Source organism: Zonotrichia leucophrys, chromosome 1A, assembly GCF_028769735.1.
Source record: "Zonotrichia leucophrys gambelii isolate GWCS_2022_RI chromosome 1A, RI_Zleu_2.0, whole genome shotgun sequence".
NCBI lineage: Eukaryota > Metazoa > Chordata > Aves > Passeriformes > Passerellidae > Zonotrichia > Zonotrichia leucophrys.
In genome coordinates this window covers 1,611,243-1,637,668 of record NC_088170.1, presented here as the reverse complement: position 1 = coordinate 1,637,668, position 26,426 = coordinate 1,611,243, and the positions used below count along the sequence as shown (strand labels likewise).

Below are 26,426 nucleotides of genomic sequence, written 5' to 3'. Positions count from 1 at the left end.
GGATTGCACATTTCAATTAAATGCAAGCTGCAGTAATGGGAGCGAGGTCCTGAGCTGAATTCCCATTGCACATGTTTATTCACATGGACAAAAATTCAGCTGAGGGAGTGCAAAGGAAGTGGGCAGAATTAGGATGTGTGATTTTGAGGAAATTCATTCTTTGGTTGCTCTTCCTTTCTTCTTAGTGGCTCTGCTTTTAGATCGGTGTTGTACCTCCGATTCATCCCGTTGCCTTTCCTTGCTTTTTAGAAATAGAGAATTTCAGAAGTTCCTTAGCTGCTAAACCTCAAGGATCTTTTCTTTCTATGTGTGTTTTCCTTCTGCAAATCAAAGATGTTCTTATGGTCTTCAGGAGTGGGGTAGGACATGGTGCCCAAAGGGTCTGCAGAGGTGATGTGGTTGGGGTGCAGAAGGAAACAGGAGAATATTTTCTTGCTGCAGTGGTTCAGGTTCCCATGTTTGTCTTCTGAGGCAGGTGTTTTGTGTGTTTCTCTCTGGGTTTTTGGTCTGTGTCAGGAGCAGCTGGGGAGCTGGTTCCAAGATATCTTCTGATGATCACACTTGTGAAAACAAATTCCCCTTCAGTCCGTAACTCACAGCTCCTCACTGTCCCACCTCAGTGTCACCAGGCACTTCCAGAAGGTGCCTCATCTCTCTTGAACATATTTTGGAGTAGGAACAGCTATCAATGGCACAACACACTTTTCAGTGAGGAGATTAAGTTTTTAGGCCTGTAATATCGTGAGCAACAATTTGGCTAACTGTAGAAAAGCAGGACAAAGCTGGTCCCAAGCATGGTGTAGCATCTCTGCCTCTTTTGCTGCAGTGAGGAAGTGCTGTGCTTCAAGCTCTGTTCTTCAGTCCTTAATGAGTGACAGGTGGAGCTACTTTCTGTCACAGAGGCACAGATCAATGTCTCAGAGAAACTCATGAAGGCTGACACCAACTCTGGAGTTGATGGAGATTGGATCTGTGGCACGAACTGAGTTGGAATTGTGTGATGGAGTCGGTACATTTAATGTGCTCTGACATGGAGGTGTTTGAGCAGAGAGCAGTAACTTTGCAGTCTTTCGTTTGCCTTCACTTGGAAATTCAGTAGAATTTGATACTTGAAGTGAGTTCCTTCCTTTTGCTGATATGTAGGTGTTCTTCCTAACGCTTGAAGAAGCATCTTGCTTGCAATGAATACTCCAGATATTAAAAAATCAGGCCCAGCCAAGAACAGCTTCATGTTTCCAATGTATAGATGTCATTGCTGTGAGCAGATAGGGTCATTTGCAAGAGTCCTTCTATCCAAACCCTCCTGGTAGTTTGGGAGTTTGTATGGGTTTGTGACTTCCATTTTTTCTTTGCCATCTACTTTTTGCTGCTGTGTGTGACAGATGCCTCATAAGTCTTTCCATTCCCTTGATACAGACTATCTGCATAGTTGGTGAAAGATAATCTTGTGCATAAAGCTGCTTTTCCTTGTGGGAAAAGAATTTTCTATTTGGTTTGTTGTTTTGATTGCATTATTTTTGGTTTCTTGGGGTTTTTTTCATAAGTGTTTCCTTAGCATGGAAAATGAAAAGTTGTAGTGTTTTGTAGTTCAGAATTTGTCCATGTTAAACCTTTTAAGAGGGATGTCCCAGCTGATGACTTTTGTACTTCTTAATTAAAAGAACGAAAAAAGTCTATATGTTGATTTCCATGAATATTACATGGCTGAACTTGCTGTGGATTTCCTACAAATCCCAGCAGGTATCAGAGCTGTAGATTATTCCAAGGGGATGCTGATGAGCACAACTTGTTCACCCTATTTGGTGCTCTGGATTTGGGACTTAAAAGACTCAGAAATGCAGCAAATACCCCCTAGCTGTGCTCTTGAAACTGGCCCTGCTGCTGCTCTGCCTGTGCTCCTGGCCTTTCCACTTCCCCTCTTTCCACGATCTGCCAGGAATAGCACATTTTATGTGATGCCAAATTTATAAATTCCTCAGACCACTTGGTCTGGGAGGAATGCATTAATGGTGTGGCTGAGTTTTAATCTGGGATGTTTTTAATTTTCAGACCACGTTAATTTATTTTGATCTGAAAATTACAAGATTCACTTCAGTTCTCCATTTTATTGCTTCTTTTAATACTCCTTATTTGCTCTTTTTTTTTTTTTCCTTAAACAATTAGGTCTTTCCAGTGTGCAGTCACACCTTCTTTTTCTGTCTTTGATAACTGATGAAGCAGCTGTGTGTTTGAGTAGACTGTGAATCCCCTTGAGATGGTAAGATCACTGTGTGTATTTTGGTTGGTTTGTGTTGCATATGACTTTTGTGCTAGCAGCTGTTTAATAAACATCCAGCTAGGGCTAATCTCCAGATTGTTAGCAGCTATTCGGAAATGTTGTGTTCAGTTCTAGGGCTTTTACTCTTTTATGGCCCCCTACTCACTGGAAAATAAGGTAGACTCCAAGCTGAGGGAATGATGGAGCACCCTGTGGTATTTTTGTTTTTCTTTGACATAAAGTCTGGTTTTGGAAATTTGCCACAGACACTTGTTATCACTGCTGTATCAACTTCTAGTGTTGAGCAAGTGACTGAAATTGATGTTTTCAGCCCTAGCTGCTTGCCCAGCCTCAAACTGAATGGGAGATAACAATTGTCTGAGTGCCTCTCCCGAGTTCCCAGAAAGAATTTCCATTTCTGGATAAGATCTTGGTCACACTGGAGTTCTTCGTCCTCCTCTTACAGAGTTGTCTGCGTTAACTCATTTAATACAAATATATTTGGGATTTAATTATTTAATTATTGGGTTTTAATTACGGTTTCTTCCCAGTAGCTGTCTTTTCTTCCCACCTGCTGTAACAGGGAAATCTGTAACTCTGACAAAGCCTCCCTGGCAATGCCCTAGCCACTCATTTACCTGGAATTAGTAGAGGCTTCTTAAAGAAGCTGTAAGCTAAGCAGCTCTACAGAAAGGGCTGTGAATAAATCTTTGCTTCCTGCTGGATTTTTGTGCTGCCTTAGTTTTATCACACGTGTAGTTGAAGGGGTCTTCCCCCCTCCCCCCAACTCTTTCAATAGGTCCTTTTCCAGCTGTTGATATAGCCTCAATTCTGTTTAAAATATTTCTTAGCAAGATGATCTCTTGCTGTGTTTAGCCCTGTCAGACTCCTGGCTGGTTGTTGATGTAGGGGCTGCCTGCTGGGTGCCAGTCCAGGCTTTCCTTTGGCTGGTGGAGGGACACAAGCCCTGCTTTGTTCAGCGCTTTTCCAAACCTCCCCACCAATATGGTGGGCAGATGGCAGAAACATGAGCCCTGTGTAAGAGAAACCACTGTGCTTGCTGGGAGGAGCTGCTGGGATGGAGAGCCCGTGGCCTGAGGACAAAACTCAGATTATTTTCCTCTCTAATCACATATCCTGTTTTTGTAATGGTTCTGGTGGTGAGGCCACTATAATAGGTGAGCAGAACAATGCTGCCTGTGCTTTTGTCGTGCAGAAATTGCCTGTTTACAATACATGGAAGATTTAGTACAGCACACTGTGACCTTGCATGTTGGGCAATTATTTCAGTGCCTCCATGGCGCCTGGTAAATGCATTTCTGCGCTGCTTGAGTCCTGTGCGTGGGCTCATTCCTTCAGTCTGCATCAGATGACAACACAAAGCAAGAAAGACACCACTGGCAGTGGGGCAGGACAGCCAGTACATGTGGAAAAGCTCTTCAGCCTCATGCTCATCTCAGTTACAGTTGTCCATCTGCCAGTTTGTACCTTTGGGAGGTGGGGGCAGTTTCCATGTCATTTCTCTCCCTGGAGGAGTGTTAGATGTTTGTCATTGTATATTGATTTTGTATATGAATACATAAACACTGCAGCAGTGGTGGTAAGAAGGGAAATGGAAGTTGCAGTCCTCTTTTTCAGAGATTTCAGGCCAATCCCTCACTTTAGGAGACTGGGAGCATATGTGTCTCAAGAAAGCTCTAGCAAAGACTAAATTCCTTGAGTGCTTGCTGGAGAACTCATGAAAATTAGCATCACTTAACTGACAGTGTTAAAGCAATACCAGTCTTAAAGTTTGCATGCTAGAAAAAAAAGCCAGTCAGGTTTTGTGTGGCAGGGCTGCTTTATGATCCTTCTTGGGACAGACTGCTGCCCTTCTAAACTGAGAAATGGCAGTAGAAGGGTTCCTTTATCCTAGCACCTCAGAATTCTGCTGCCTGAGTCACATATCCTGGGGCAAATTCCTTGCCATCGAGAAGTAGGATGATTTGAGTGACACTTTACTGATATGTGTTGTACAGTTGTTTGGGCCGTGTGATTCTTTTCTCCTAACTCTTCCTTGTGTGTAGGCATCTAGATATGAAAGGTGAAACTGGATCAAGGCTACAGGACTAACAAATCCTAAGTCAATTACTTACTCTGTTGTACCACCGTCTTTATAATTTTTTTCTCCTTAACTAAGTTAAATAAGGGTGAAATCAAACAGGGAAAGATGCTGTTGTAATTTATTATCTTCCTTAAGCATGTAATAGTCTTATCTCACTCTTCTCATGCTCAGGACAAAAGAAAACAGAGCAGAAAGGGTTGGGTCAAGTCAGCGGAATTGTTTTACCTCTTGCATTGTATGTGCTCCTTTGTGGAACTTCATGCTGTATTACAGCAATTTACACTGTGGCAGAAAGTGTTCAGAAGCTCTGTTTTGAGTAAATGTTTAACTTTTGATAAATGCTGTATTGTGCTGGCCAAACAGCAGTACAAACATGTCACCATTTGGTGTCTTTCCAGCGTGCACACCTCGTTCCTCTGTGATGCTTTCGTTAAACTTGAACGAAATCAGGGTACATGAGGTCCTCATCTGAAGGGCACAGAATTCAGCCAGCACTCCTCAGAGCCAGCTCCATCCTTGGTGGAAGATTTCAGTGCCTGTGGAGGAAAGAATTTGTCCTGTTACACATCTCTTCTTGTTGGGTGTACTGGAGAATGAGTCCATTTTTCCTGAGACCATCTCTTTGTGTGGGATGAGTAGAGATACCATCATATTGTTTTCTCTTCTGTCCAGAGAGGACCAGAAGCTGGATTATCTGGGTGATGCTGCTCACTGAAATGCAGCTCTGGTAGGCAAAGGCTGAGATGAGCTGTGTAGAATTGGGAGCATCCCTGAAGGTGTGGGGAAGAGCTGTGCTCGAGTAGATCAGCAGAACTGAGTTGCAGTTGAGATGGGGAAAGCCAGGATGCTTCAGAGACCATAAAACAGAGCTACTATTTCAGGAAAGGGAGAATGTTTGGTCTAGCCAGTGGTTGCCTCTAAAAATACTTCAAATATCATTTGAGTCAAAAACAGGGCAGACTGTATGCATATTTACCAAAAGGAGAAAATTAACCACCAGGCATCTTGCCTTTCAGAACATTTCACTGTAGGTGAAAAACATTGTTATTCTCTATGTCTGTCAAAATATCCCATGACAGAACTTGATTGGAATAAGCAACTGTGAGCCCAAAAGTACATCCAGACCTGGAAGCAAATGTGTGAGGGTAGCTCTGATACAGAGGTTTCTACTGTCTTCTTTACCCTTCTGCTGTCAGGCTGTTGCTTCCTATTTTCTGGAAGGAGACTGAGGAACAAAGCATGTTCATGAGCAGAAGCCATAGTAACTGCCTAGAGCAAACAGCTTGATTGTGAGGCACCAAAATGAGTGTTCATGAAAAAGGACAGGTCTGTGCTTAAAGCCAGAGCTGTTTGGTATCATCAAGCAATGCCCTTGAATAGGGAAAAAACTGTATTCCTGAGTGAGCACCCTGCACTTGTGGCAAAATTGATCTCTCCTGAAAAGAGATGGGATGTGCTGAGAACATGACAGTGAAGATCAGAGCTTTCACCATATTCACCCAGTACAAGCAAGTAATGTAGGGAAAATAATTACGGAATTCCCAGCAAAAGCAAATCTTAGTGACTTAGAGATTTTTCTTGTTCTTCAAGCTGGTGAAACAGTGCTTCAAGGTGATTGGTTTTTTTCAAGGTAGTAAGTGTGGTTTTTGTTAAATGACAAATTTCATCAGGACCAAAATAGTTTTTAAACAAAACTGCAAAGTTGTCTAGAAGAGTTTTACCTTTTGGTCAAGAAGTTAAAGCAAGCACAACCTTTACCAGCTTGCGTTTTCCTGGGAATTTGGTGGTGAATAGCCCACGTTAGTAATCCAAACCTTACACTTCTGCAGCAGTGTAAATACCACTAGAACAGGGCACTCTTTTAAGTTGGGACATTTTTATTTTTGGCTTTTCTTCCTCATGAAAGCAGGGCTGTGTAAGCATCAGTAACATGCATATGATTACAGTAAAATGAGAAATTTCTCATGCTCCTTGCTGTTCTTCAATCAGCTGCTGGAGGTTGGATGGGGGAGTGGATTTATCCAGCTGTTGCATCACTGGCACATGGCTACTGAAAGTTTTAAATGCACAGTCTGAAAGCATTCTGCATCTGAATTTGTGTAAGGATTTGCTAAGATATTGGGGTACAGGAAGCTTTCTTTCTCATGTAATTAATCATTACATTGTTTAGGAATTCTAATTTATGGTTTTCTTTTTCTTAGTGTGTTGTGTTCCTTCTACACTTCATATTTGCACCACCCACCCTGATATCCTTACTCCTTTTTCTGAAATATTAATGTATAAGCACATCCAATACAGAACTGCTCTTTTCTTTAGAAGCAAAAGATCAGCAGCAGATGATGATGCTTCTCAGTATAAAGTTGTCCTAATGCTCTACAGAGTAAACAAAATATATCTTAAAATACTTTCTGGGACCATCTGGTAACTTGGACAGTATGAAAGGAGACGATCATCTTGATGAAAACTTCAGAACCAGAGGGATTATATACCTGCAAGAAAGTGTTTCAGTAGGAAAAAGGTATTATATGCTGAAGCTGCACATAATAAACTTGTGTATTTTCTAGTCCAGTATTTTCTAGTCTATATCAGTATTGGCCTGGCCATTGTCATTGTTTTCCTGGCCAAAGCTGGATCAGAGTGACCAGCTTGCACTGCTTGGGAATTCCCAGCAGGTCAAGCTCCTCATTTCCATGCTCAGTTAATGAAAGCCACTCCTTGTTTTGTTGTGGGAGTGTACCTATGGATGTGTAAAAAGGAAGTGTGTGCGTGTGAAATAGTTAGGGCTCAAATCTGGGGAAAGACATCCTCAGGAACCTGGGATGTACTGCCAGACCTGCTGGTCTGCCTCTCACTGCAAATGCCAGATGTGGCTCTTGGATCTTGTATTTATTAACATAAAGCTACCTGCACCTAAACAGCAACCCAGACACCTGACCCTCCCCTCTGCAGTAATCCACCTCAGCAAGGGGAATAAAGTGCCTGGGCCCATCTACCCTCTCCAAGGAGAACTGGGACAAGCAGTGATGGATTTGCTTCCTTAACAGACTTATGGGAAACACTCAGGTGATGTACCTGGAGTAGGAGCCTATTTCTGACACCTTTATTCTTCTCAAAAGTACTGATGTTTCTAATTTTTTACCATATTTCACTGTCTGAAAGTTGCATACTGCTCTAGTGTGCAAGCTGGGAAATGTGTTTTTGGGGAAGCAGGACTGGGCCTTTAATAATTTTTCTAGCTGAAAGAGCAACAGTGAAACTGCAGCTTGGCCTCACATACGTGGTTTCTGCAATTAAGGGCTGCAGCTGCTCTACTTTTTTTGTCTCTGTGACGCAAATCAAAGCGCAGCAATGGTATTGCCTGAGGGAAGAGAGAAAGCTACTTGCTCGCTTCCCCATGCTGATAACTAAGCAGTGATGACAAGAAACTGGGGCAAAGGAAAGTTCAAAAGCAGAATCTGAATATTATAAATTATTGGAGAAGCACAGGTGCCTCTTCCTCAGCACAAAGGGGAAAGAGAACTGTGAGAATGTCAGAAGACATTACCAGCTCCCCAAGGGAAAAGATGTCGGGCTGTAAAATTTCTGTGACTCAAAGGGATTCTGACATATGAGCAACTTGGGGTCTGTGTGCTATCAAGCACGTTACAGTCAGCCCTATTTTAAATGGGATTAATTTTCACCTGGGGACTTCAACCTACAGGAACCTTGATTGTCTCACCTTCTCACATGAGTCCCCTCTCACGTGTGTTTTGATGTCTGCCTGAATGGTGAGATCTGATTCACTATCCTCCTTTCATCACAGGAAATTGCAAGGGAACAGAAATATTAAGAGAATGAGCAGCATTATTTGTCTGAGGTCATGCAGTAAGCAGAGGAGAGAGTTTGCATGTCCGGATGTCTTGAATCACAATCTGCTTTCTGCACTAACTCCTAAAATTATTTGTGTAGCTATTCCAAGTTTGTGTATTTGTTCCCTTGTTGTTGTCTAAACTGAATTTCATAAGTGTTTATTAAAGATAAATTTTGCAGGTTTGGTGTGAAGCTAAAATGAGACTACAGCTTCCTTTAGGTGTAGGCACAGAGTCAGTGGTGATTGGGGTGGGGCTGTGCCCCATCATCCCCAACTGGCCCCAGCTGTGCCCACAGGTGAGCAGCATTGAAGGGAACGGCACAAAGGGCACACAGGTGCAGGGCATCAGCAGCAGGGCACAAAAGCCTGGCCTGAGGGACAGGGAGGGCAGATGCTGCAGCCTGCTGACGAGGTATGGTGTTATTCTGTTTAGGTTGAAGCTTTCTGATATTGTGTGGTGATATTTTGTGTGCCATTGCCATCTCAGCTGTGACATGTGTGGTGACATTTAGGCATCACCTAGACAGTGAATGCAGAGTTCTACCAGGTGAGCTGGAGAAGTCCTTTCTGCTGGGTGCTGCTGTCTGTGTGCCCCAGCCCTGGCAGCTTCCTGGCAGGGCAGGAATTGCAGGGCTTAAGGCATCCACGGCTCTGCTTTCATTGTCTACAACTTGGCCGTTTTGGGGGAGCTTGTGAGAAGGACGCAGAATGGCCTCTGCAGTACTGTATCCCCTCCAAACTTTGAAATTCATGATTTGAAATAAGACTCATAAGAAAGCAGACGTAATTTTCCACACAGGTAGAACAATATTTTTCTCTATCATCTGCACAGCAAGCATTCAATCCATATCCATAATCTTAGGCACAAAATAAAGAATCAAATATTGCATGTGGAGCTTAAAATGAGCTATATTATGGAAACTATTGGCCATGTTAAGCTGGTGCTACAGCTTGGACTTGTTGCCTGTGAGTCAAGTCTGGAGTATTTTCTTCTGGTGGTACTTGCACCAGTAAACCTCACGTGCTGCCATGGAAAATAAATCCACATCTATTGCAAGGCTGGGGATTTAAGACTACTCTTTTTTTCCCTTTCTTTTCTTTTTTTTACCTCCAGCTTTATTTTTTCAGCCAAGGCAGAAATAAATTTCAGGACTGAATAATTATCATCAAGCTAACTAGTTTACAGCACTTGACTTAAAATAAGGAAATAGTTTAGAAATATATTTATATGTTTGCTACTAGCAATTTTATTGGTAATAAAGAGGCTTGTTGACTTCTTTGCTGGAAAATGGATTTATTATCTTGGGTTTTTTGGCTGGAAGCTAAGGAAGAGCACATGCTTTATAATGGTACCTTTTAAGCAGGACCCACAAAAGTACTCAGGAGCTTTTCAGTCACCTGGACATTATTGGGTAGCCCACAGATGACCTACCCACACTGGCAGTTATTCTGCAGTCCTAAAGCATTTTAAGTTTTTACCTGTGGGACCCCTTCTCTGTAAATGCAATTTCCTCAGGCTGATACTCTGGTGCAGTTCCTCATTTTGTTAGGTGTTGGCTTAATGTATAATATAATCCAATCATATTTTCTCGGGTTTTGTCTTTTAATGTAATTTTTATTTAAAATTACATTTTTTCTAATGTCATTTTTGGGGTAATAAGGGACCGTTTCTTTCCATTTGACGCAGTTGTGACCATAATGGCAAGTGAAGTTAAGATTGGAGTTCTGCCTTTTTTAGGACTCATTTGCTTCATGAGGAGAATGTAGAGCTTCAAAATCTGGTGTATACTGAATATTTATTAATGATGTTTGGTAATTTTTGTTTCCCATCATTCTGCTGTCTTCAGATTAGTAAGGAAATGAATGCTCACTTACTTTATTATGTCAAATCAATATTAATATTGATCTAATAGTAATAAACTAATAACTCCTGCTGTAAAATGCTTTAATATGAACTTCAAGAGGAATATTAAAATTTATTAGTCATTCCTTAAAGCTGATTGATATGCTAGGGGGTTTCATAGAAATAAAAATTCTAGATGGGGATGCATGCAGTGCTAGCCTGATTTCAATAATTTTTAAACTTTTTTCCTGCTGTTTATAGTTAAGATAATTGGGTGTTAAAGACTTTCAACAGAGTCTGATGCTGAGACTCTTTCTTTATTACTTCCTGCTCCTAATCACCCTTGAACTGGATTCATCTCTGCCACAGACATATTATTTAGCACAAAATTCCTTGTCACTATTTGTAGAATTTTCCAAGGCTTTGGTGCCGCTTCGTCAGCAAACAAACTCTTTGTGGTTGTCTTTTTTTGTACTTGGCCTTGTGAAGTGTGACTGGATGTGCGTTTCTGGAAGGACTCATGTGCTTTCCATTGCTCCATGGAGAAAAGGTTGTCCCTGTGTCAGCTGCAGCTCCGGGGTGTGATGGCCACGTGCAGCTTTAGACTCCAGCTCTGTACAAATACTGGGCTGCTGTTGGAATGTGCCACTTGTCTTGAGTGACATCGCTTTTATTTAAAAAAACCCTTTTTGAAGTGGTAACTTACTTATTTTTCAAAGATAAGACCCTGTCTTCTAAGAAATTTGAAATTCTACTCCAGAGAGTAGAATTTTTCTACTGAAAAATTTTCTGTTTTCTGATGCATGAATGAGGCCATGAACAGAGCAGGATTTGTCCACTGATTGTGAATGTGCTTGAATTACCTGCAGACTGTAACACTGTAATCTGGTCCCCTGGGCCACTCCCTGGACAAGGTGAGGTCAGATTTGTGGAAGAAATATTCCCATGCTTGCAGTTCAGACTTTCTTTCAACACATATAAAGACATATGGAGATCTAAATAAATTCCAGTGGCTTGTCAGAGAGAGGAAAACATTCCTTATCTTCTCTCTCTTCCTCTGACAGAATGACACATGTCAGTAGGAAGTACAATAAAATTGTTCCTGTAACTTCCAAGGAAAAGGAAGAGCCCTCTTCTGACTCTGAACATCACTGAAATCTGTCCTGATTAGACTGTTCAATACAGGGATGTGGCCACGTATTGCTTTATGGTGTGGCAATCAGGCAGCGCTATTAAAAACTGCTGAACATCAGCTGCTCCTAAGATGCCATCCTCTGGTAGAGAGGACAACAGCTGGAAGGAAAGTTTTTGTAGAAGCTGTCACTGCAGCCTCAAACTTACCAGGGACATGTTTTCATCACAGAGCTGTGGCTGTGCTTGCTGCAGTGGGGATTTGGGACAGTCTTTAGGACTTGCAGCAAAAGCAGTTGTTCTGGTTCTGGCTGTGATGTCCTCAGTTGGATATTCAAGCAGCTGCACTGGCCAGCACAAATGAATAGCTGTGTTCTTGTGTCTTATGTAGGATTTTTCCTGTATCAGGCATTTCAGTACTCATCAACTCTTCAGGTTCAGTTTAAGAGCAGCAGGGAGAATTTCAGTGCTAAAACGCCCTATTTTCTAAGTCTAAATCTGTTTCTGTATGTTTTCAAAATAACTTTTTTCTTCTCTGTTTTTATGTGAACTTCAGCTAAACTTGTTTTTTAAATTACTTTCAGTATTTGGCATTTAACTTCCAGATTTTTTTGTTTGTTTGCTTTTCCTTCTTGGATAAACTCATGGGCAAGAACTTAGAATTCCCCTCCATTTTTTTAACCTAATGTTAAAATACTATTACAGAAGTAACTAGCATTATCTTTTAGTCCCATATTTGCTATTTTACACTTAAAACTGCATTCTTGGCCCTTCAGCCTCCCTAACAAAATGGCTTGGTGGACTGGTTATGGAATAATTTATGCATTTTTACCTGCCTGTGGGAGACTGGGGCTTGGGGTAGCTGGAAAGAAACAGGCAGGATTCCTAACTGCTCTAGTATTTTTAAATTATTAATATATCACATCTTGCATAAGCACTGAGCATGGGAGGAAAGACGTTTCAACTGGAATGTTTTTTGGGTTTTTTTGTTCCTAGTGACAGCTCTTTATTGGCCTAAGGGGATTTAAAAAATCCTGTTATTCTATTCTATATTGGTATTAACCTAGTTCTGTTTTGTCCTTACAAACTAGTATCAAAAATACCCAGCTGTATTCAGAAAGTAGATCTTGGGAACCCTTCTTTGGTTGCTTTGTTCAGCTCTGGTGCCTTTGGAAGGCTAGGGCCATTGGCTCTGGAAATGCAGGCACACCTTGTCTTGGTAAGAGAGATTTTTTGGGTTTAGGGACAATGCTTAATGCATCTTTTAAGCAGTTTTGCAGCTGGACATGTGTCAGTCACGCTAGTATTTGTACACAGCTGAAAGGAAATGGGGCTTGTTAAGCTATAGATTAAGGTAAACAAGAAATAGAAGATTCTGATTTCTTTCAGTACAGCAGCAAAAATATTCATCTCTGACTTACCGGTCTCTATTAAATGCAAAATAAGTGAAGTAGTAGATTTATTAAGCTCAAAATAAGAGTTAAAAGGAACAATGGTGTTGCAATGTGTTTCTGCCCCCAGCCCCCCCAGATGTGTTGATTTTAAATGCATCCATAGAGCGATATAGCTTGTTTACAGTTCCTCATAATTACCAAATGAGCTCTGCAGAGGAGCAGACAAGGTAATCAGACAGTCAGTTATTTACTGGTTCTCCTGCCTGCATTTGCATCTATTTTCATTTCCATTATTACAAGGAGTTTGAGAGGATTTGCAAAGCATGGAGGCAAAATGAGAGGTAAGAATTTCATTTGGCTCCTGTTTTTCATTGCCTCCAAAGAAGTTGTTTTTGATGTTTGCTCCCAGATGTGCATTTGAGTGTGGGGACAGAGAGAGGCAGGCAGGCAGAATTTCTTCTGCTGGTTCCCACCTAACCCAGCTCTCAGCACAGAAAAAGCTTTGGAGTGCCCTGACAGTTTTATTGACTGTCCCTTTTGTTGTGACACGCCAGCCCCTCTGACATGAAGTGAGTGAGCACACATGGCTTTTGTGAGACAGTGATAAATTGGTGGACAGTTGGGCCGTGATGGCTTCGGAGGTTACGTGTTGCCCGTCAGTGCCCCGGGGCCGCTCATGTTCTGTGTCAGTGGGGTGCATCTGAATGCCATATGTCACAAAGACTAATGTCCTCACTCTTCCTCCTTCTAATGGGCAAGGCAGACACCACACACTTGGAAATTTCCGTGCCTGCCTCCCAGATAAACACTAACAGGGCCGGCTAATTGTGTATGTTGTTAAACACCAGAGCTGCTCAATTGAAAGGTGGACCCTGGCAATTAATGACAGCCATTAAGGGACTGAACAGAACCAATTTAAAAAAAAAAAAAAAAAAAAAAGGGCTTTTTTTTCCTGACAGAGGGTTTGGTGGTGTGGGCTCTTGTCCAGACCAATTGCTGCTTCGCTGTTAGAGAGAAGTTAGGACCAGGTTGGAGTGTCAAAGTTTAAGAGTACCAGATGATAGTTTAGACACTTGTTTGCAGAGGCAGAGCAAGAACACAGATGAGAGTATGAAATCTCCCTCTTAACTGGGACTGGGAGACTGAATTCTTAAAAATGTATCATCATGATAATGTATAAAATTCACTCCTTCGAAGAGGTCAGATTGCAATGTATATACTTTAAAAATAAGGGGTGCAAAATGCTAATGAATAAGCAAAGTGTTCTGGAACAAAGCTCTAGGGTGAGCACGTGTGGTTGTATGTGCAGGGTGGAGTTTGTTACAGGGGTACACTCCAGATTAGATGAGTTTTGGAATTCATTAATCTCTAAACTGACAATAAATTCAAGTGTTTCTGCCTACATTTTTACAGTCTTTACTTCCATTCTTGTCTAGTACAATAGATTTAATGGCGTTTGAGGTAAACAGAGCTGTTCCATATGTTATTCCAAATGCTGAATGTTCTGAGAATGTCTCTGGCTAATGGTTGGAGGAGCAGCAGTATAAATCACAAGAAAATGGCAGCCATGCAAAAAATGAAACATATGGATTATGGATGCAGAGTGAGGAAAAAACTATCCTGCAGGAACTGCTAAGGTCATGACTCTATTCTTTCATGTTCTTAGAAGCACCAGAATTGCACTGTGGCATAGACAAGATGGTCATCCAGTGATGGTCACCCTTCCATTGACGCGTTCCTAAATAAAAAGGGGGTGTGAAGGTTTCTGGAGCAGAGAGTGCCTGGGATTTATTTTTTAACCAGAGAAGCTGAGAGCTGGGAAGGCAGGACGTTCACCTGGGAAATGGAAAGAGCAGAAACCAGCTGAAAAAAAAAGTGGTCATTTCCAAAGTGGGTCAAACGTCCAAAAGCTCATATTACATTCTCTTATGCATTTGTTTGTCCGTGCTAACCCATTTAGGCTTTTAGGGCATATTTGACAGGTAGGAGAGGGGTTCCCATGTTCACTACCTGCGTCTGATGAATACTTAAGCAAAGGATCCCACAGAGGTAGTAGGAACGGCCAAAAATGCCCATATATTAGAGAAACTGGACTTAAAGTCCTAAAGAATCTGAAAGATTAGAACACTGTTATGAATGCACATTTTTTGTAAAAATTTGCATTTTTGTAACAACGTTTTCCTTTACGTGTGAACTTGCTGCTTAGTGAACTTCATTTTCAGAGCATCCCAAATATAATCAGATATCTGAGTTCACTTCTTTTGCTGCTTCTTAGAAATCTGTCCTTCAGATTTTATCTTTGTTTTTTTCCTTAAAGAAAATATTTTGATTTATAGTAGCTGATTCATTACTGCATATTTGTGCTTTGTGCTGTTTCTGTTGCTTGCTTGTCCTTCAGAGCATCTTTGTTCAAAGAAATTTCTCCAGACTTCAGGTGATGTGGAGCTTCATCCTCCCACCACAGCTGGTTCAAACAAAGGGAGACGTTGAATGACTTGGTCAGGGTTCTGCAGTGAATCAGTGCTGCAGTTTGGAATGGGACAGAGGGGAATTTTAATGGTTTTAACCATGAGGCCACTGGTGGTGAGTTGTGGAGTGGGACACTACAATCAAAAGTGTGTCCCTGGTAGCTTTGTTTTGGTTTATTTTTATTTTTTCCTCTCTGCCAGTATCAGTGAGTGCTTTTGCATCCCTAGTCTGGTACTCCTTAGTCCCCAGATGAGTTTTAGGGAGCTGAAGGAGTTTGTGGGGCACAGGCCGCTCTGAGCCCATGGCTTCCCCTGAGGAGAAGAGAGGCAGAGGAGGGTGTGATGTGCCAAAGCTGATTGCAGAGCTGGAGAACAAACCCCCCATCCTCCGTGGCTGGTGAGAAACCAAGTTTTTACACTGTGTAGTGAATTTGTGTGTTGATGAAGTCAGGCTGATACTGAAGGTGATACAAAGCACACTCCTTGTTTCCTCTAGGGACTGTGTAGCTTACTCACAAACCTTCAGGCTTAAACTGGACAAAAAAAAAGGTGTAGAAAGCCCTGAATTCTACTCCTGCAGTTATTCTCAACACTTTGTACCAGAACATGCTTCAGGTTGAAAATAGTTTTGTCTGAAAGATACATTGCCTCATTTTGATTAGAAATTTTTGGGTGGAGAGTTGGGTTTGTGTCCTTGATTCAGTCTAATCCTGCTTCCTGCAATAAATGGCTTTCCATGCAATGGGTGCGCTGGGTACTGCAAGGCGCACATCTGCTAAAGGATGCCTTTGAAAGTCAGGCTAATTTGTTGGATAAGTGGCAGATTTCTGATTGCAATCTCTTTTCAATACAGGGGATCACTTAACTAAGACAATAATCCTCTCTATTTTTTTTCCAAGCCTTAGGTTTGGGGGTTTTTTTCCATCTGTGTTTTAATCATCTTACTTCTAATTTTTCCTTCTCTCTAGGCATACTTTGGTTTCTCTTTCTTCATAAACAGTCACCACAGATGATTACAGGGAGTTTTGTTGTAGTAGAGCTTGTATATGACACTGATACTGCTGTGAACTCAGAAACTACACGACATGAAATTGCAGGATTATGTAGACTACTCTGGCTTCAAAACAAGCACCATCTCTGCTGGATTCTAAACTCCACATAAAAATGGCAATCTTGAAAATAGCTGTCAGAGAATTGCTTAGCTGATACTTTCAGTACTTGCTACAGAGGTAAGAGAGGAGTCTCCTGCTCTCCCTGGGTGCTGTGCCTGCATTTCTGAGTTGAGTGTGTGCATAAGGGCACAGAGACCAAGTATGACACAGAGCCAGTATGACATTATTGTAGTCTCTAACAAATGTCAATTGTTAAACCCTCCCTCTTTTTTTTTTTCTTGAATAAACAATATTCCAACTGCTTTAGTAACTTTAAGGCTAAACCTGTGCCACATTTTTTCAGAATTTAGGGTTGGAAATTTATTTTCTTCTTTAGTAATTTTACACTCCTCTGTGTGTTGTTGTTAAGCTAAAGCATGCTTGTATTTAACAAGTGTGTATTTAGCCTGTTTCACTTCACAAGCCAGTCATAAACTTTATCAAAATAATATTTTTGGTGCCTGGGAGTTGTATTAGAAGGCTTGGCTGGTACAGCTGGAGTGTCAGACCCAGAGAAGTTCTTTCTTAACATTTTTTCAAGCCTTATTTTCAAAGTGGGTAGGTATGAGGAGTTCAACTTTGGGGATAAGCAAACTGAGAGGGGAATACAAGTTCTGTTTCAGTATATGTAAATGTAGGTGCTCAAAATGGAAGCTGAGTCTTGTAACTCCCTACAGTGCTGTGACCACTGTGTCAAAGAGCCTTCATACATAAATTTATCTGTATTTTTCATATATGCATAAAATAAGTCAAATGCTTCCTCTGACAATTTGTTTAACCAGGCAAAACTATGGGTGTGGAGAAATAGGAGTAACAGTAAAGTGAACTGAAGACTTCCCACCTTTACTTTTGCAAATCTAGAGTAACCTTTGGGGGATGTGCTTTTTGCCCTGATGCAGTGTGTGGTCTGCCAGTGATGCAGCAGAATTTCAGAAATGACTGGAGGAGACACCTCTGAGGATACCCCTTCACTCTTGCTGGTGCTCACCTAAATTACCTGAGGGAGATTATTTTTGTATGAGACATGAGTGCACAGTTGGGTGAAACCAATCTTTTTCTGGCTTACCGAAAGAGCTAAGGATGGAGAAAGTCTGGAGACTTGTTGTAAGCCTTTCTTTCTGTTGTCTCATGATCTGTTTTTAAAAGCAGAACTAATTAAAATAACTAGAATAATACTAGAATAAATAGTAGATCAGGTGCCTTCTCATTCCAGGTAATTTTAAGAAGAACAAGTTGAAAGCTCTGTAACGTTCTTTGTACTTTCTTACGAGTTATTTTGAAGGTTTTTTCCATTGTACTTCTATTTTTTTTCCCTTTTTCCATAATAAACTTTGAATTTGGAAGTGTGTGTGAATTGGAAGTAGCAGAGTTAGCAGTCCTCTTTTCTGGCTGTCTAAAATAGTGCAAGGCACTGAGTCACTTCTTGCCACTAATAAGTTGCGTCACTTTGCCAGGATCAGAATGTTCCAGTCTCCAAGCAAATAGTTTGAAAAGTGAAAAACCAGTTGTTACCATATATGTGTGTGTGTGTTCATACACAGGCACACACTCCCTCTCTCTCCAGCATCTCTGCTTATCCTGAGGTGGTGATGGATCCTTCTGTGTGTGGGGCAGTGAATTAATAACCACCACTTCTTTCCACTTCATAACAGACTTCGATTTCAGCAAGGGAGGAGAGAAAAAATATTCTCTTATGCCCATAGCATTTTAAAGCTGAGGTTTATAAGCATAAATGAGGGAAAACGTGGAGATTCCATGGGGGGAAAAAGATAAAAAAAGGTGGAGAGAATGCTAATCTTGTCAGATTACCTTCTTGTAGTGGTTTTATTTTGCACGTCTGATTTGTTATATTCGGTTGTGAAGTGATTTCTGTCCTATATGTGAGCGCTGTTGCAATGCCCTAAGGTAAATTCCAGAAAAAGCCAGGTGTGTTCCTGCTCCTGGTTGTCTGCAGATGTTTGCTATGCTGAGCATTTGATGTGTTGATTTGAAAACTTTATCAAACCGGAATGAAAAGCACAATCTTTATGCTGATTATTATGTGTCCATTTATCTTCGTGGTTTGCCAGCAAACCTGGTCCATTTTGCCATCAGGATTTCATCAGGATAGGTCAGTTTTAATGTCTTAATGCTTCATTGGTAGAAAATTATAGGCACAGAGTTAGTGGTGATTGGGGGCAAAGTCCTGGAGGTAGCTCTAGTTTATTCTGAATTATCATGCTAAACCCCTGGCAGGGGACTGTAAGTGCCAGCACCCTGAATCCCTTCAGAAGGGGATGCCAAGATTGCTGGATGTCATTGCACTGAAGCAGTCAGAGCCCAGCACTTCAGTGGCTGGCTGGGGTGCTGAGATAATTGCTCAAAGCAAATGAAGGACTTGCTGTACATTTGCTGTTTGAAATAATCTCACCAACTGATGGGCTATGATTATTAATGAATAGCAGGAGAGTCTCCAATAGCTGTTATCATTATGATAATGCTGAGAGTCTGAATGCTGGGAAATCAAAGGAATGACAGGTTGCAGAGAATATTGATGCCTTTGGAGGACAGAAGTTGAGGGCGGAGGCTGACATTGGTGAGGTGACTTAAAGTCCTGTACTGTGGAGATCATTTTAGCCTTTGTGCTGACAAGTTTTGTGGCTGCTGTTAGTTTTGCCTTGTACTTATAGAAGCTCTTTTGAAAATATTTAAGCACAAAAAGGCATCTGACTTGTGTAACATCATCATTGAAGGGTGTCTGGTGACCTGCTCCTTTAAGAAAACAGTCTAAATACTGGATTTCAAGGGAAAGGTGTTAATCAATACAGACATCTAGTATGAAGGGGAGAAGAATCTTTTTCCTTCCCCCATAACATCCCATAAGATAAAACCAGCAAACAATGAGTTTAAAACCCCCTCAGTTTAGATAGAGACTGACTGTATTGTGAAGTTCTATGGCCACAGAGGCAGCAGGAAAGAAGTGATTATTTTATTTCCACATCCTTGCTCTCTTGCCATAGCCTCTATGGTGTTTGTCTAACACTCACATAAGCTGCACCAAGCTCATAAAGAACAATCCCCCCATTTTTTTTCCAGCCCAGCATGGACTACCAGCACCTGTAAACTGTGCATGGAAATGTAATTTAATGGTACATTTCTTCACTGTGATGTCTTGAACAGCTGAGCTGCCTGGATCAGCAATAATTTGCAGTGCTTTGGTGGATCAAGGTAAGAGCTCCAGAGGGAATGTGGCCTCTGAAGTGCAGGTCTGGCACAGCTCTTTTGGGTCGTTAGAGGTCACACATGCCTGGTATCTTCCAGCAGAGCCTCCTCCTGCCGCCAGATGAACTTAAAAATGTTTGTTCTGTGCCAGCATGGCTTGTCTTTATTTACCATTGAAGGGTTTTGCAAGACACTTGCATAAAGCATCAATGCCAAAGGATTTGGAGGAGGACAAGTCAGTTTGTCATAGCTAAAGTTGTTGAAGCCCCAAAGACTTGACAGATGGGTTCAGGTTAGATTTAATGATATTTTGTGTGGTTGTTTGATCAGGCATGTTTGCCCACTGCCTTAACTGGAAGAAATTGTATGGGAAATTTTAAAACACAATAAGTTTTATAGATAAGAAATACGGCTCCACTCTTTCAGCCAAATATGTCATGAGTTATTGTGACAGCTGCCTGAATGAGCCATGTCATCCCCAAGTTAGAAAAGAAGAGAAAGAAACCTTTATGTAGAGTGTATATACCTGTTAATATAAAACTGTTTATACCTGTTAATATCAAACATTGTTTTCACTTGTCTTGTGAGTTTTTGTTTTGTTTGTGGTTTGGTTTGCTATGTTTTTTCTTTTTCCCTGGTATGTTTCTCAAGCTTTTCCTAGACTATCCTCACTGAAAACTTTACTTTAAAATGCAGACAGATATTTCCCCATCGTTACCTTTCAGCAGGCATCAAAACTTGTAGGGGAAAATATGAAATACCAGAAGAATTGTGTTAGGTCACAGCTCATCATAATTTCAGTGGTTCCATGGAAATAAGGAACCTAAACCATGTTTTGCATTACCCAATAAAATAGAAATGTGTAGTAGTAGTAAACTTTAGCTATTTCAATTATGTGAAAATAGATAAAATTATGCATAATTTGTGTGCATCATGGTGTCTTGCTTGTGATTTTTGGTCATGGGTGTCTTTATATGGCAGAAAGCGTTCAATTTATGGTGGCAGATCATGAACTATTTTTTTTAGCTGAGTTTCTTCTGGTCACACAAATTCAATTTTTTGTTTTTGTTCCTTGTATAAATATGTGTTTTGCCTTGGCCACTTAAGACTTTGAGCCTGCTAGATACAAATTTTTACAGGATATAGAAAGGTGAAAGGAACTGATTTCCTGATGCCAAAAAAAAAAAGATGGATGGGTGAAGGAAAGAGAAAGGGACTCAGTTACCTCCATTTCACAGCTGAAGGGAAGAGACTTAGATGACTTCATCCTGAATTTCACAGGGAAAAATCTGTATGGACTGGGCATGTAGGTGTACTGTGGTCATGGAGTCCGGCTTGGCTTTCCACTGGCACAAGGACAGGAGACAGCAGACAGGTCTCCCTCTCCTAACACCAAGGAGAGCTGCTTGAGCAGGCTGAAATGTTGTGGTGAGGGAAAGGCAGGGGCTGCTTCTGCAGCAGAACAGCCCTGGAAAAGGTGCAGTTGTACAGAATCCCATTGGCTGCTGCTGAGCTCGCAGGAAGTACTCGCAGTGTTATCATTATCATGGATATACACTCTTGACCCAAAAAATATTTGTTTTCAGAGGGTATCCTTGCAGTGTCTTTGTGGCAAAGTGCAGGAAGTTTTTTATTGTACAGCTGGTTTAAATTGAAACTTTTGAGTATAATGGGACAGATCTCCATCTCATCCCATCCCCCAGTGAAAGTTTTCATGCGAGAGCACATTTTCCATGACTCCCTTATTGTTTGAACATCAGGATATTGCATAAGTCTCTCTGGGGGAAAATGGAATATACAGAAGCAGAGGGTGACCTGTACCCACCCACAAGGGCTGCTAAATGCAGCTTCACATGTAGTGTCAATAATGAAGAACATCAGAAGGAAAAAAGCGTGTGGGCATTTGAATGTTTTAATTATCGAGTGTTTGAATATTCACATCCAGGTTCTCACGCTGCTTCTGCAATCTGCAGGATGTGGGTGGATCTCCTAACCTATGTGTTCCTCTCTTCCCTGATTTGGAATAGAGCTCGCCTTTTCTCGTGGTAAAGTGAAATGGACAGGAGAGAAGAAGATAAGGAAGTGCAACACAGGCTTTGGGGTTTTGTTGGTCTTGTTTGGTTTTTTAAAATTTCTTTGCCAATAGAATTTCAGATGCAGTCATTAAAGAAAAATATAAATGAACAGGCTAAGGTGTTAGCTTGTGCAAGTTAGAGTTTACTCTGGAAAAGTAGCTTTGGTGGCAGTATTGTGTGACAGGCTTCATCTAGACAAGGAAAGATTAATGCCTGGTAAATTTATGTAAACTGCTACTGAAGAGGAGCATTCCTGTCAAATAATCAGGAGTTTTGAGCATTGCACAAATTGAGGAAATCCACGTCAGTGTTGTGGTTGAAGTCAGTGGCCCAGCTCATTTCAATGTCAAGTACCTTATGTCAAAGTACCTTAAAGTCAAGAACCATGGGTTCTTCTGAATCCAGGATTCCATTTGTGAAGTCTTTTACAGACTGTGCTTTATTTCTCTTTGCTACCTGGAACACCACCCTCCCTGGGCTGAATGAAGCAGTGCTTGAAGAGCCTGTAGTGGTGCTGGAAGAGAGCAGGACAGAAGAGCAGGTTCTGGCTTCTGATCTCTGTATGGCCAGACCAGTGGAGAAGGTAAATAAAAATGTTCTTTGCCTGTAGATGTGCGCTGAGGCCCTCAGAGTGGAAATGAGCAATTAGTGTCTATTTGCAACATTATCTTATCAAATCTGTTGGAGACTGCCAATTGACAAATTGAGGGAAGATTGCCTCTTCCTCTTTTTGAAAGGTATCTCCTCTTAAGAGAATGTCTGACTGTGAGGCAGAAAGAGGAGTAGCCCTGATGGGTACTATAAATCATTCACTTGAGATAAAATTTTGATAAGCATTATAGAGAAATTACCTCAGTGCTTTATTTCAGTTAATGTGAGCTGTCACTCTGTGTTTATTGCCCCTGTAGTTAAAGTTTATGGAAGTTCCTCAAAGGGATGCCCTTGAATCTGGGACTTAATGACTTCTCCCTCTACTGGAATTAGAGCTTCTAATTGGAGCAGCTTGGATTAATGTCACTTTTTTGCATGAGTAATCATATACAGCCTTCATGTATCAGAACTCAAATCTACAGAACTACAGTGTTAAAAGCCAAGAAACTCTAGGCCAGTGACACATCTTAGAGCTGGGAGAGGAATTTAAGAATTATGATAATAAATGTTCTGAAGTTATTAGGAGAAGGTTTTTCACCCAGAGGATGGTCAGGCACTGAACAGGCTCCCCAGGGAGGTGGTCACAGCCCCAAGCCTGACAGAGCTCCAGAAGCATTTGGGCAACTCTCTCAGACACATGGTGGGATTCTTGGGATGTCCTGGGCAGGAGCTGGACTGCAGAGATCCTTAGTGATCCCTTCCAACTTAGAATGTTCTGTGATTTCATATAAATGAATGCACCTATTAAAAAAAAAAAAAAAATTTTAGGGTTTGTGTGTTTCAAGCTTTGTTCCCGCATGTCACTCACAGGTATAACTAATGGATTTGGTCTGGTTTGCTTTATTTTTTCCTTCAAGTGTAAGGAAAGATTGTGATGTAGTTCTGATATGGCCACTGATGGGTATTTTCAAGAGAGAACTTCAGCTATTGTAAAACTTACTTAGACTTGCAAGCACTGAAAGTTGAAATAATTAAGAAATGTTCAGCTTGATCTCAGATGGAATTTCAGGACCAAAAAGATGCAGACCTGAGTTTCATTGGTGGTTGTTCAAAGAATGGAGAACATATTCATGTGACTGGTTTGCATTCATTCCATACAGAATAGAAGGCGCCTCATTTCAAATGGCAGCAGGCCAGGAAATTGAGCGTTTTAAATCAAATTGCATCCTGCTTTATTCAAACTGCAAGTTTCTTAAAATGTGAGGGAAACATAAAAACTCTGAAACAAATTATTTTACTTTATGAAAAAGTCATTTTACATTTATAAAGTAAATTATTTTACGTTACAAAACCACCACCAAACAAGTGTGAACAGTGACATTTCTGTCCTTAGGCACTGTTTGAATTTTTGAAGGTGTAGAGCCCATGGCAGTGTCTGTGAAGGTCATAGAGAAGTGCATGTGTGCTGTGTTTCTGGAGATCACAGTGTTCAGCTAGCACAGTTCCATTCCCAGTGCTCTAGTGAGGCTTGCTTGGGATACTGTAGTTCAGACCTTGCTTGCTTTTATTCTGAATTTTGTTAAAATTGGCAGTACAAAAAAATTATAACAGGTTCTCCTTATGTTTCTGCAGAGATATTTAAGTTTTGTGTGAAAGAGGGCCTCAAAAAATTGCTAACTTAACTTTCCATATTTCCCTCATGTTGTTTTTTCTTTTTTTTTTTTTTAATGTGGCTGCTTTGATGGCAAGCTTTATGGGGCACACCAAGTCTTTATCTCTGCCAAGCACATGGTGTACACCTTGTACACTAGTGAGAATCATTAACTTGCATATATTGTAAAACAGGTTATCTTCAACACAAATAGGTGAGCAGTCAGAGGGATGGAAACACTGCAAAAGAGTGTGTTAAGTAGGTGGTTGATAATCCTTTTTTATCAACATGGCTGAGTAAAACACTGGATACTTTGGCCTTAAACCAGATGAGCTCTTAACTGTGCTGAAGTGTTGAGCCCAGCAGTAAAAGGGAAGGCCTGCAGTGATTCCAGTGAGGTTTGTTTGCTAGCTGGCATGTGAGCACCTGCCAACATGGATTTGGGGACTGTGGCCCCTCCTGGGAAGAGCCCATGGAGGGGAAATCGCAAGCCCCACCTCAGCTCTTGGCTCCTTTTACCCTTCTGATGTTGGCCTGTTTTGCATATCCTAAAAGGACTTCTTGCTTTGTTTTCATGTTCTTTTCACTTGAATTAATCAGTCCTGGAAGTGGTAAAACAGTTTGGTTCTTGCAGACAGGGGACACATTTCTGGTTGTGCTCCTCTGGAATTCCACAAATGGTGAAGTGGAGCCAGATGTTTTCTAGCATGTCCTTCTGGTAGGTCAGGGGATCTTCCCATGTGCTCAATTTTTGCCACAGTTACTCATTCCCAGATGCTTTCTTAAAAGCATTCCTGTAATTTGTGACCTCATGTGTGCCTGTATCAGCCATCTCAGTTTAAAAACACAAGAGGTTGAGCATTCAGACTCTGCCACTTATGCTTCCTTGAAAAATAAATTATTTTGCCATAATGGGTTTAGTTGGCTTGTTGAAAAAAACCCAAACCAAACAACTTAGATTTTCACAGTGACTTGTCTGTTTGTTTGTTATGACAGCATATGATTTGTAATACTGTGCATATAAACTAAGAAAAGTCAAATATGGGGTTTCTTATTCTAGAAATTATTGGACTGAGAAGTATGCAGAGCATTGGAAATGTAATGGGAGACAAAGAAACGAATACAGTAGGCTACAGCAAAAAACCTCCTTCCTGTTTTCATAATTTTATTATTTGTTCAGTAATGGAAACATGATGTGGGTAAGTTTCCCAGAAAATCTCCAATTTCCTCACAGACTTTCTGTGAGGTAACTCAGAGACTTGTCAAAATCTGACCTATTTTCACGCTGCTGTTTACATGTAGTCCTAAGCTGCTTCTCACTAAAAGAAGTTGTTTGCCTTTGAGACCTGATGAATTGGAAAAAAAAAATATAAAATAGTAAAGTTGGACTTGCTAACTTTGTTGCTTGAGTAAAGTAAACCTGTAGTGAACAGCACAATGCCTGGTTTGGTTTTGTGTGCATATAAACCAGATAAAAGAAACAATTAAACTTTGTTACCCCTTTTTCAATAAAGGACTCTAGCCAACCCAAGAATGTAATGATGTAAAAGAAGGAAAAATTCCTTAGTGTGGGGTAGTTCTTCATGGCTTGGTGGCAGTAATTAGTAATATGGAAGGAAAGTACAAAGTGTCCTAACTCTAAAGCTGCAGTTTTGTAAGAGGAGACACTCAGTGAAAAGGGGGAGACAAGACCAAACCACTCAGTGAACAATTGGTGATTTATCCAGGCTTTCTCCTCAGTAACCATTTGGTATTTTTCCACAGCCACGAGCTGGCACTCTGAGGTCTGACTGTCCCAAACACTTTCCACAAGCTGAGCACAGCACATGGCTGGGTGCAGGGCTGGCAGCCCCCAGCTGGGGTTCTGCAGGCACACAATAGCTTCCACTCAAAACTGCAGGCAAATCAGAGGTGAGCAAATCGATGGAGAACAGATTCTGGTGCTCTTGGAAGCTTATGAGGTTGGGTATTTAATCCTCTGTCTTCCTTCATTTGATTGTAAGGGTTGGTGTTGGTTATGTTAATGAGTACAGGATTAGAGTCAGCTGCTCTAAGATTGGTCTGGTGTTTATTACAACTAAATACTGGGGAGCTGGACAAGATGTTCTCCTGAGTTCCCTTCCTGTGGTTCTGCGAGCTGTATCTGAAGCTACAAAACCTTTGCAAGCATTAAGGCAGTCTGTTGATGGCTGCTAAAAAGGGTGAATAATGCTGTTTACTGGCATTTTCATCATGGTGAGGCACTAGAAGGTCGTGTCCTTTCTCTACTCTGAGAGTGTTACTCCTTTGTGACTGGCCATGTTTCAGCAGGTCACTGATGGATCCTCCTTCCCAGAGCCTAGACCTGCTCACTGCTTGTGTCAGCTTTGTCCTGCCAAGAGAACCTGCTGAGAGCAGGGGGGAATGTCGTGCAGGTGAAACTTCCTCCCAAAAACCATGGCAGCTCCTCATTTTATTGCCGATCAGAAGTCCTCTAGCAAAGGCAGGCTGAGGGTGCATCTTCCAGAGCCTGCTGTGAGTCCCTGGGGAACACAGAGGAGGAAATGCAGAATGGAAGCAGACAAGGTTCTGCTTGTTTTGATGACAGCTGAAATGGCCATCAAAGGTTTTGTTTTTTCCATGACTAAAATACGGACAAGGGCTGTCAAATAAACATGTGATGTGAGGGAGTCTGTGAGCCACAGCTGTTAGATCCAAAGACTCAAAAAGG

General features: G+C 41.2%; 1 protein-coding gene across 3 annotated transcripts in view; it reads left to right on the top strand.

Moving 5' to 3' along the window:
- PDE3A (phosphodiesterase 3A) overlaps positions 1 to 26,426 on the top strand; it is a 203,298-nt gene that overhangs the window by 44,101 nt on the left and 132,771 nt on the right. Inside the window, exon 1 of one of the 3 annotated variants that reach the window (XM_064734824.1) lies at positions 8,667 to 8,758. The exons of the other annotated variants lie outside the window; for them this stretch is intronic. The gene's annotated coding sequence lies outside the window, so the exon portion shown is untranslated. Of the gene's footprint in view, positions 1 to 8,666; positions 8,759 to 26,426 lie in introns of those variants that run through there. 3 annotated transcript variants of the gene reach the window in all.